Genomic DNA, 11,684 nt, shown 5'->3' with positions numbered 1-11,684 from the left:
TAGCTCTGGCTGCAGCTCTAGCGTCAGCACTTTGATGGCTTGGGGACTCAGGAACTAGTTAACAATCACTGTTGAATGTTAACTTAGAGCCTGTAAATGCGATCACCCATATTTATAAATGAGGAAGGAAACCCACAGAGGGAATTTGGTAATTTTACCCAAGGTCACACATAATGATTTAAACCAGAGATGCTTCAATTTCCCAAACCACTTCCAGTCTCCTTGGAATCAGAGTTCTTGTTTCTGAGCCTAGTTCAGCCCTTTGTGACCTTGGGCAGCTCCTTCACCTCCTGGAGGAGGAGCAGAGTAAGTTTGAAATGATTCTTCCAGCTTCTCTGACTTCCTGGGCACTGAAAAGTAGCTATATAGGAGAAATCTCCCTGTCGTTTGTGCAGGGCCAACAATCAAGTTCAGCGGTCAATTTTAGGTCAGAGAGCAAACTTAACTTGTTAATTATTCACAGAGTTGATAACTCGGCACTTGTCTTGAAACTGTTGAAATGGTTGGGACAAGCCAGACCTACAAAGATGATAAAACAAACTTTTAGAAAATAACTTTTTTAAGACAGAGCTACAAATGTTTTTAGGGAGGGAAGAAAAGAGCGCAATGAAAGCAAAGCTATGGGAAGCTGGGCAGACTCCCCGTAGGAGCTCCAAGGTGCTGGGCAAGTCATGTGATAAATAATCTGGGTTTCATCATTCAGAAAATGAGAATAATAGTAAGTCCCTGGAAGAGAATGTTTAGAGTCAGATACAGTGGGTGCACAACCCCACGCTCAGTGCCTGACACCAGGAGGGAGAGTCAAAATATTTACCAACCTGGACTGAGGACACTAAACAAACAGTCACTTTGAGGCAGCACCCAGAGTTCCCCAGTGAGCCAGGGGTTAACCCTTAACTTTCTGGACCTTGGCGGGGAGGGTTGTGGAGGAGGGGGCTTCAGCTATTTACCAACCAGCACGGAACCATTTTAGCTGCTGTACCCATATTATGCCCCACTTGAAAAGCATCCCAGCTTGACAGCTAGAAGGCACTCACCCAGGGTAAGGCTTGCTACTCTTCATTATGAGAAAGAAGGTAAGGTAAGGCAGAGCTAAGAATTTGCAAGGTTGTTCATTTCCAAAAGTGCAGAGGAGTGTCAAGGGAGAATAGAAGGCCTTCTCCCTCCTACTTCCCATCTTTACTCCCCAGAGATAACCACTAGTAATAATTCCTTACTCTTTCCAGAAATTTGCCAATTAGCCTGCCTTCCTTCTATCCTTTCTCTCTTCTTTCCAAGCGGAATCATAACATAATATTTTAATAATAAATAATTATTTATTATGTGCTTGCTAAGCGCCTGGGAAGACTTTAAGCATCTTGTATGGACAGTATTATTTAATCCTCATGACCGTGGTGTGAAATAGGTACTGCTTTTATTTCCATTTTACAGGCTCAGAGAAGTTACATCACTTGCCAAAAGCCACACTGTAAATTGCAGAAGCAAGATAAAAATCCAAAGATCCCAGACAGTCAAGATACATCTATCTTATTTTGTTTACACTTGCATAGTATCTCTTTTTCTTTTTAAGATTTATTTTTTTATTTATTTCTGCCCCCCACACCTCAGTTGTCTGCTCTCTGTGTCCATTTGCTGTGTGTTCTTCTGTGACCGTTTCTATCCTTATTAGCAGCACCAGGAATCTGTATTTCTTTTTGTTGTGTCATCTTGTTTGTATCAGCTCTCCATGTGTGCGGTGCCATTCTTGGGCAGGCTGACTTTCTTTTGTGCTGGGCGGCTCTCCTTACAGGGTGCCTCCTTGCACGTGGGGCTCCCCTACACGGGGACACCCCTGTGTGGCACGGCACTCCTTGCGCACATCAATACTGCGCATGGGCCAGCTCCACATGGGTCAAGGAGGCCTGGGGTTTGAACCGCGGACCTCGCATGTGGTAGGCGGACGCCCTATCCATTGGGCCAAGTCCGCTTCCCCATAGTATCTCTTAGTACGAATCAATCCTAATTGACTTAACTTACTATTGGACATTGAAGTTGTCTACTTGTTGCTCTAATAACATCTGCATTGAACATCATTGCATTTTTGTCTTTTGAAGTTTTAACTTTTATTTGAGGTCAACTTCATGCCAGGTACTCTGGAATGCTATTTTTTATATATTTTGTCATTTAACTCACACAACAACTCCATGAGTTTAGGAGTCATCCATTTTGCAGTTAAGAAATTGAGACTCAAAGAAGTTAATTAAATTGTCCAAAGTCCCAGAGATAGTGAGTAGCAGGAGGTGGAGTTGAACTTAGGTCCTCTGATTCCAGATAACTCTTGTTCTAACTGTATTACAATAGCACTGTCTCTGAGGCAACCACATGGTTGTGTGTAAAGAGGCCCACAAGGAAACCTCAGGTCTCCAGGAATCTTCTTCTTTAAATACTTAAGTTTCTTGGAGCACCTGTAACAAACTGAGTGGTTTAAAAGAAGAGACACTATTGTCTATCAGTTCCGGGGGCCAAAGCCCCACGTCAAGGTGTCAGCGAGGCCATGCTCCTCTGAAGTTGAAGGGGAAGAATCTGCCCCATGCTTCCCCCCATCTCCTTCTGCTGGCTTGCTGGCAATCCATGGCCTTCCCTGCCTGTCGGTCTATCAGTGTCCAGTTCTCCCCTTCTTCTAAGGACTCTGGCCATACTGGATTAAGGCCCAGTATGGCCTCATCTTATCTAATAACATCTTCAAAGACCCTACTTCCAAATGAGTGACTTAGCTCTCAAATAAGGTCACACTCACAGAATGGGGGTTAGGACATGTCCATGTCTTTTTGTCGGACACAATTCAACCCACAGCAAATTCCATTACCCCTTTCTTATGTATTAATCTTGCTAAAACTGTATTAATCTTGCCAAGACTCATTTTTCTTACCTGTAAAGCAGGGACAATGATACCTACTTTTTATAAAATTATTGCAAAGATGAATAGAAATAACAAGGTAAAAGCATCTAGAATAATTTCTCATGCTAATTATAGTAATTAAGTGCCAGGTAGTGCTCTGAGAAGTGCATGTGTATTATGTCATTCAATTTCAGGGCAACCAGATTTAACATATAGGATTTTTATTCCCATTTTCCGGATGAAGACACTGAAACCCAGAGAATTCACATAACTTTTCAAAGGTCACACGGTGACGGAGGAAATATATGCTGTATGGCTTTTGGTGAGAAGAGTCTGGGGCATAGTAAGCACTTGGAAGAAAATATGTTTGTCTGGAAAGCCTCACAAATTATCATATATCATACAGCGGGGATCGGCCAACTTTTTCTGAAAAGAAACAGAGAATAAATATTTTAGGCTTTGTAGGGCATGGGGTCTCTGTCACAACTACTGAACTCTGTCATTGTAGTATGAAAGTAGTCATAGATAATATGTAAATAAATGGGTACAGCTGTGTCCTAATAAAACAATATTTACAAAAACAGGCAGTAGCTGGATTTGGCCTGCAGGCCCATAGTTCACCCACCTTTGCCCTAGAGATTTCCAATATTGAAAGAGCATAAGGTGATGAATGCACAACTATGTGATTATACCAAATGCCATTGGTTGTATACTTTGGAAGAATTGTATGTATCAAATGTATCAATATGTATCAGTAAAATTGATTTGTTTAAAGAAGCATAAGTATGAGGTGATGAAAGAGATTGGGTAATGGATGTTTTGATGATAGCACAATATTGTAAATGTAATTAATACCACTGACTTGTATGCTTGAAAGTGGCTGAAATGGCAAATCTTGAGTTGTATATTTGTTATTACAACAAAAAGTTGTTTTTTTAGTTTTAAAGGAACGTAAGTAGCTTCACCTAGCCCTGGTTGGCTGTAGTAGATTTGATTATGGCTTTCCATTGGTTACTTTCTCTCTCTGCCCTGTGATCTTGCAGTATACCTGAGTGGGCCAAGTATATTTCAGCACCCCATCATTGCAGGCTTATCCAAATTGTGTACTTTGGTCAATAGAATGTTAGCAAATGTGATGTGAGACTTAAATGTGCTCACATCATTTGGTTTGACTCTTTTTTCAAAAAAATTTTTAAAATTAATCGCCCCCCCCCCCACAGCATTGTCTGTTCTCTGTGTCCGCTTGCATTCTTGTCAGCAGCACTGGGAGTCTGCATCTCTTTTTGTTGTGTCATCTTGCTGCATCAGCTTTCTGTGAGTGTGGCGCCACTCCTGGACAGGCTGTGCTTTTTTGGCGCGGAGCAGCTCTCCTTATGGGGAGCACTCCTTGCACGTGGGGCTTCCCTACACAGGAGATACCCCTGCGTGGCACAGCACTCCTTGCGCACATCAGCACTGCACATGGGCCAGCTCACCACGGGTCAGGAGACCCTGGGTTTGAACCCTGGGCCTCCCATATGGTAGGTGGACGCTCTATCAGTTGAGCCAAATCCATTTCCCATGGTTTGGCTCTTTCACTCCCATGTTCTCCTATGAGAAGAGGATACCCTGGGCAACCACTAGTCCGAGGAGAATGTGGAGGCATGTGTCATAATCCTAAACCCAATTTGCCGGCTGGAAACTGAAGTCCACCTAAGCCCTGACAATTGCAGCTGATCCTCAGATCTGTGGGTGAAAAATAAATGTTTATTGGTTTAAGTCACTGAGTTGAGGTGATTTGTTATCCAGTATTAGATGATCAATATCAAAGAACAGATCCATCAGTAAACTTTTCCTGGATGATGCTCATGATTTATCCTGACTTTCAGTTAAGGAGTTGAACCAAAATAGAAGGGTGCTCCACCCTAGTGAGTCATGCTTATTATCTTGTCTCTCCCCCAATCTCCTCTTGCATCCCTCTCCAGTATCATGGGGACCCTAAAAGAATGAAAAGAAGGAGAGCAGCAGTGGAGAATTCATATATCTTAGAGTTATAAGATACAAGTTCAAGGCTAGACCATGTCTCTATGACCTTGGGTAAGATATGGATATATTTTCTCATCTGTAAAATGGGGCCAGGAATCCTCGTCTCTCAAGGTTCGGGCAGAAATTAAATGCAAGGTACATGTTTGACACAAAGTAGGACTATAAACATTAGTCCCCTAAAGTCAATGAAGTCAGAAGTGGCACATCATATTCTAGGTAAGCCATGCAGTCCTTAGGTGAGATGGGTCATTCAATAACTCTTCTGAAGCCACATGATTATCAGCATAGCTATCACTTAATAGGCTCCCAATAAATACTTGTTTGGTGTCGTTCGGGTTTCTTCAGATCTATAGTTCTGTCTTTGCTGTTAGTTTTAGCTCTTTATTAGCAGATGCTAGCTTTAACTTCCTAGGGCAAACTGTGAGGTTAGCAATCCTACATTTTTCTTTTCCAGGGATCTGTCTTTTTCCTTCTTACACCTGTACTCAACTGCCCTGTCATCCAAAAACCTGTTGAAATTCCCAACTAGTTGCAAAGGATTGACAATGGGTAGAAGGTGAACTTTGGTGAGAAGGGAATAAACATTTTACACAAATGAGCTTTATATTAGTTTTCTTTTATCTTTTTAAATGAAAGCCTTATTGAGATATAATTGACATACCATAAAGTTTAATCTTTAAACGTGTACAATTCATTGTATATTCACAAGGCTGTGCAGTCATCTCCACTATTTAATTCCAGAATATTTTCATCATCCCAAAAGGAAACCCTGTACACGTTAGCAGCCACTCACCATTCCTCCCTCCTGCTAACCTCTGGCCACCACTAATCTGTTTTCTGTCTCTGAATTTGCCTATTCTGGACATTTCATATAAATGGCCTTTTGTGTCTGGATTCTTTCACTTACCATAATGTTTTCAAAGTTCAACCATGTTGTAGCATGTATCAGTGCTGCATTTCTTCTCATGGCTTGTAATATTCCATTGTATGGATATGCCATATTTTGTCTATCCATTCATCAGTTGATGGACATGTGGGTTGTGCCTGCTTTTTTGGCTATTAAGAATAATGCTGCTCTAAGATGTGATCCTTTGAAATGTGAAAGTTTTTAATTTTGGTGAAATACAGTTTCTTTCTTTCTTTTGTCTTTGTGCTTTAAAGGCATCCTTTCTAAGAAAACTGTGTCTAATCAAAGGCCATGATGATTTAGTCCTGTTTTCCTGAAAGAGATTTATACATTTACCTGTTACCTTAGGTCCCTCATCAATTTTCAGTTAATTTTTATATATGATGGTAGGTAGGGGGTCCAATTTCATTCTTTTGCATGTGGATGTTCCATGGTTTCAACACCATTTGTTGAAAGACTGTGTTTGCCTCAGTGAAGAGTCTTGGCATCCTTGTTGAAAATCAGTTGACCATAAGTTTAAGTATTTATTTCTGTGCTCTCAATTCTATTAATATTTCATTGATCTATATGACTCTCCTTATGCCAGTACCACCTGTCTTGATTACTGCAGCTTTGTTGTTTTAAGTTTTGAAATTGGGAAGTGCAAGTCCTCCAACTGTGTTTCTCTTCAAGATTGTTTGGGCCTTTCTAGGTTTCTTGCCTTTCCGCATAAATTTTAGGATCAGCTTGTCAATTTCTGCAAAAAAAAAAACACAAAAAAAAAAATCCAGCTGGAATTTTGATAGAGATTGTTTTGAATCTGTAGATCAAGTTGGGGAATGTTTTAGTTTGCCAAAGGACTGCCGATGCAAAGTACCAGAAATGGATTGCCTTTTATAAAGGAGATTTATTTGGGGTAAAAGCTTACAGTTCCAAGGCTGTGAAAAGTCCAAACCAGGCACCATCAGAGATGCTTCTCACCAACATCAGCTGCTGTTGATGTCTGGGCACAAGGCAGAGCAAGGTGGCCGCCAATCTCTTCTGTGGTTTCTGCCTTTCTGCAGCCGGAGGCAAACCTGGCCAAGTGCTTGTCTCTTCCTGGGCCCTCTCTCTGTCTCTGGGCCTTAGCTCCTTGAGCCTCTTGGCAGCTTCCCTCTTCGCAGGTTAGCTGTGGGAAAAACCTCTCTTACATGGTAGCATCAAACATGGCGCCCCCTTTTCCTGTCTTTGTTTGTCGGTTTATATCAGCAAGGGAGCCTAAGTCACACTTCACTGAGGTAGTCCAATCAAAAGGCCTGAAGTGATCTTATCAAGTAACCTAGTCTAAGGCCACTCAACTGAATTTAATGCAATTAAAGGGTACCATACCCAGAGGAATAGTTTACAGACGTAATTTTTCTCTCTTTGGGATTCATAAAATAATCTCAAACTGCCACAGGGAATATTGTCATTTTAACCATAACAGGATTTCCAATCCATGAACATGAAATGTTGTTATACTTGCTTAGCTCTTCATTAGTTTATTTAAATGTTGTTTTGTAGTTTTCAGTGTGTAAACCGTGCATTTCTTTTTACCACTGTTCTCATTGCTTTCCTGGAAGTGGATTTTGGAAGACTTTAACCCACTATTTCAGAGTAGTCCTTTGTACATTAGTATTCTATAGCTATACAACAAATTACCACAAACTTAGCTGCTTCATGCCATACCCATTTATTTTCTCAGAGGTCAGAAGTATGGGCCAGTCAGTGTAAACTGGATTGTCTGTTCAAGGTCTTACAAGGCTGAAATCAAGATTTTGGCTGGACTGTGTTACTATCTGGGGCCCAGGGTCTTCCAGATTAATTCAGTTCTTTGCTGCTGTAGGATGGAGGTCTGCATTTTCTTGTTGGCTGTCAGTTGGGGGTAATGCTCAGCTTGAAAACAAGGACATTCCCTCTCCAGCCCATTAAAACAGAGTCTTATAGAGTGTAACCTAATCACAGGAGTGGCTCTTCCATGATATTCATGGGTTCTGCCCAAACTAAGAGCGAGGGGACAGGGAAGCAGATGTGGTTTAGGTGATTGGGGTCCGTTTATCACATGGGATGTCACTGGTTCAGATCCCGGTACCTCCTAAAGAAGACAGTGAGCTGGTGCGAGGGGTAGGTGTGGCAAGCTGATACAATGAAAGACACAAGAAGAAAAAAACATAATGAGAGAAACAACAAAGCAGGGAACAGAGGTTCCTGGTGCCTCCTAAAAGTAAACAGTGAGCTGATGTGATGGGCAGATGCAGCAAGCTGACACAACAAGATGATGCAATAAGAGATGCGGGAAGGTAAAACATAATGAGAGACATGATGAAAGCAGGGAGCGAGATGGCTCAAGTGATTAGGCACCTCCCTCCCACATTGGTGGTCCCAGGTTCAGCTCCTGGTTCCTCTTAAAGAAACAAGGAAGACAAAGAGACACAGCAAGTGAAAAACAGCAAGGCGGTGGGGAAAGAGAAATAAGTAAAAAATAAATCTAAAAAAAGAGAGAGAGGGGGGACAACACAGGGCAGATACTAAAAGAAGTGAGACTCTTGGGGGCCATCTTAAAATTCTATCTACCATAGGTTTTTTTAAACCTCTGCAATCATTAGTTTATTAGTATTACCCATGACTCAGATATCAGAATTCCTTCTGAAGGCATACATATATATATATATACAAATGCAAATAGAAAAAATCCAGAAGTCAAAGTAAATAACAAAATAATACTCCATCACAAAAGCATGCAAAATTACAAGAATGCCTTTTTAACACACTGACACTTTAAGAGAATGATAATCTCAAAAACCACAATTTTGCCAAATTATTCCCTAAGCTGCTAAGCAGGTAAAAATGATCCTAATGAATGAGTTTGGGTTTTAGAAAGAACAACCAAATTGGAATAAACTGAATAACTGGTAGAGAGATGCAAAGTTCAAGTGTCCTCTTCTCTCGTGTCTATTTCATTCATAAAGGGGCAAACCTCAATATATGAAAATATACTTTAAATGTGGCACCATCGTTTCAAAAGCTGGCCCAATTAATTTAAAATATTTAATTATAATGGCGACTCTCAAGTTCCTGAGCAGTCCATATTCAGAAATTGGAAAAGACATTTACAGCCAACACTTTCATAGAGCCCTTGGTGGGCCTAAAGTCAACAGAATTTAATCTAGCAGTCTTGGATTTTTAAGTTCATGCTATTGGGAATGCAGTCGCAGGTCTTCTTTAATGTGGGAACTGCTAATATAACTGCCCTAACATGGTAATGGGAGTTAAAGGCTGGAGAATCTTCATGTAGAGATTGGAATAGATCTTTCTATTAGTCCCTCAAGGACAGATTTACAGAATGTCTGACTCTAATAATTCCATCCTGTGAAGACACTGTTTACTCTTTACTTTGTAAATGTCCTACCATAGATTTAATTGTGGACTTTCAGGCATTCCACTAAAAAGAAATCATTCCCAGTTATAGGCCATTTGTGTAGCACTGTTTTATATAGCCCTTCTGCATAAATTAATTTCCTGCGATCCTCACATCTGTATGCTGACATGGGCAGGGAGGTGTTCCTTAACTCATTTCAGAGATGGGACCCAACAGCTCTGAGAGGTCATATGACTTACTCATGAGCACACAGCCAGCGAGAGGCAACCATTCCTGTGACCTTCGGCAGAGCGTCCTGGCCCTTCCCCGCTCCTGCCTGCTGTGTTGAAGGCCAGTCCTTTCTCAATTTTGTTTGTTGCACAGCATTGTGGTACGCTGGTACCCGAGGCTTCTTTAAGGGGTTTTGTCTCTGGAACAGTCTCCCCTGGGTGTCTGCGTCTTTGCCCTGTGTGCTTAGAGAGAATCGCTGAGCATGAAGAATAGTATTAACCAGGAGTTGTGATAAAATGTAGTTTTCAGGGGTGACTTGCAATTTAAATAGCTGAAAAATTCCATTTCCTTTCAGCAATGTATTCTGAAGGCTCCCTCTGGCCCAGCTCTAAGGGAACAGACAGTCATCTCCTACGAAAAGAAAATGAAATTTTTATTTTTGTCTCCCAAGTGCCTTGGAATCAGTAATCTCGAGGCTGGCAATAGGTCTCAGAAAGAAGAACAGACGTTTCTGATGTTGGTCAGCCATAGACCAAACTCAGCCTCACTTTAATTCAGTTGTTTGGCAAACAGTGGAAGGAATCACCCATTTAAGACCCGCCTTCCTATGTCCAGGCCCTATATTTAAGCACCTGGTTCGGTGTGCCCAGTCATTTGAAAGACAGTGGGTTTTCTTTAGTTCCAATGCAAGTCTTTTAACTCTTCTTTTGTGCCTTTCTATGGAAATGCAGTTGACTACTTTTGACCCCTCATCAAGCAATTCTTCAAATACTGGATGGGAAGGAACCCAGAATATTGTCACCCTGCCCAGATTCCCTGTCCCTAACCCCTGTAACAAGTCCTCAACTGCTGGGAGAAGGTGGCTCTTTCAGCTGCCACTTCTCCAAACACTTGCTCTGATAGGGTAGGAATGCCAGGCCCCTTGCTCCAAAGTGGGAAAAACCCAGTGGTTACTTCTCATGCTCCTGAGCTCCCTGTGGGATCAGGCTGAGGCTCCACTCTGGCTGAGCACCATCCTGGCTTAGCTCCCTCTCCTGGCTCTCCTGAGAGCCCTCCCTCTGTGAATCACATACTCCAAATCCCTCCCTCTCTCAGAGGTCCTGTGTGCTCTTTCTTGACCTAAGTTACAAAAGCACATCTAGAGACTGAAGGCCTTGCGGTAAAGTCACATCCATCTGAGAAAGACAGTGACACTTTCCCTCAGTAACTTGGATGGCATTTCCCTCTCAACCTTGGTTATCTGATACATGGCCCTGAATACAGAGAAGGCATGTGGGAAACCAACCTAGAGATGAAAGGCAGTTACCTTTTGTGTGCGGAAGTTTGGGAGCCTGGCAGATACACATGAATGATCCCTCTCCCACGTGCTGAGCACATGATCCTGGGTAAGCACTGGACCTCTCTGACTCTCAGTTTCCTGCCTGGGGTGTGGGGCTCACACCCCACATTTCACAGTGTTGCTGTGGAGGCACATGGCATAAGGCATGAAGTGGGTGGAGTACGTGTCAGGGCTTCAAACCACAGAGCTTTCATTATGAGAGCCCTCATGTGACAGGGAGCATGTGCAGGGTGGAGTGTTTCAGGCCAACCCCAGTGCTGAGTCTGGAGCAGATCCTTTGTCTTAACCCAGAAAACAAAAACTGACCAGCTCGGAATGAAGCAAAAATGAACTTTATTTTGCTTCTCTCACCACACTGAGTTCCACTGGCAGAGGAAAGAGATGGATTGCTAACGTGGAGGAGAAGGTGGGCTGCAGTTCTCCAGGCCCGTGAGGAGGGCATGGACAGTGAAGATGGAGAGAGCACTGTCCTGGGCTCCTGGCAAGAGCTGGGCCTGCCTCATCCCAACAGCAGAGAGGACACAGACATGTGGGAGCCTTTGTGAAATCTTGGGAGTATGTGCTCAATGGATGCTGATCTTCCTCTCTGTAATTGCATGTGTTTGAGCTATTTAGAAATAAAAAGGAAAATAAAAATAAAAGTTACAAAGGATTAAATGAGAATAATTAAACCCACATTGTGAAATGGGTTAAGTATGATATACTTTCGGCTCTTCTTAAATCTATATATACATACCTGGCATGTGTGCAAATTGTGTTCATATGTACAAATGGAATCCTGGGAAGGTGGTTTGTTTTGCTAGACTGTGAGCTTCCTGAAGAGTCTTTTCGTTTTGGTACCCCTACCACCTACCAGAGTGCCCGGCACATGGTAACTGCTCAAAATCATCAAATATTTATTAAACGAATGAATTGGAAATAAAGGAAAAGATGAAGGGTCTTGGATCTG

This window comes from Dasypus novemcinctus, chromosome 14, assembly GCF_030445035.2.
Source record: "Dasypus novemcinctus isolate mDasNov1 chromosome 14, mDasNov1.1.hap2, whole genome shotgun sequence".
In the NCBI taxonomy this organism is placed as follows: domain Eukaryota; kingdom Metazoa; phylum Chordata; class Mammalia; order Cingulata; family Dasypodidae; genus Dasypus; species Dasypus novemcinctus.
Note: the sequence above shows the minus strand (reverse complement) of the source record.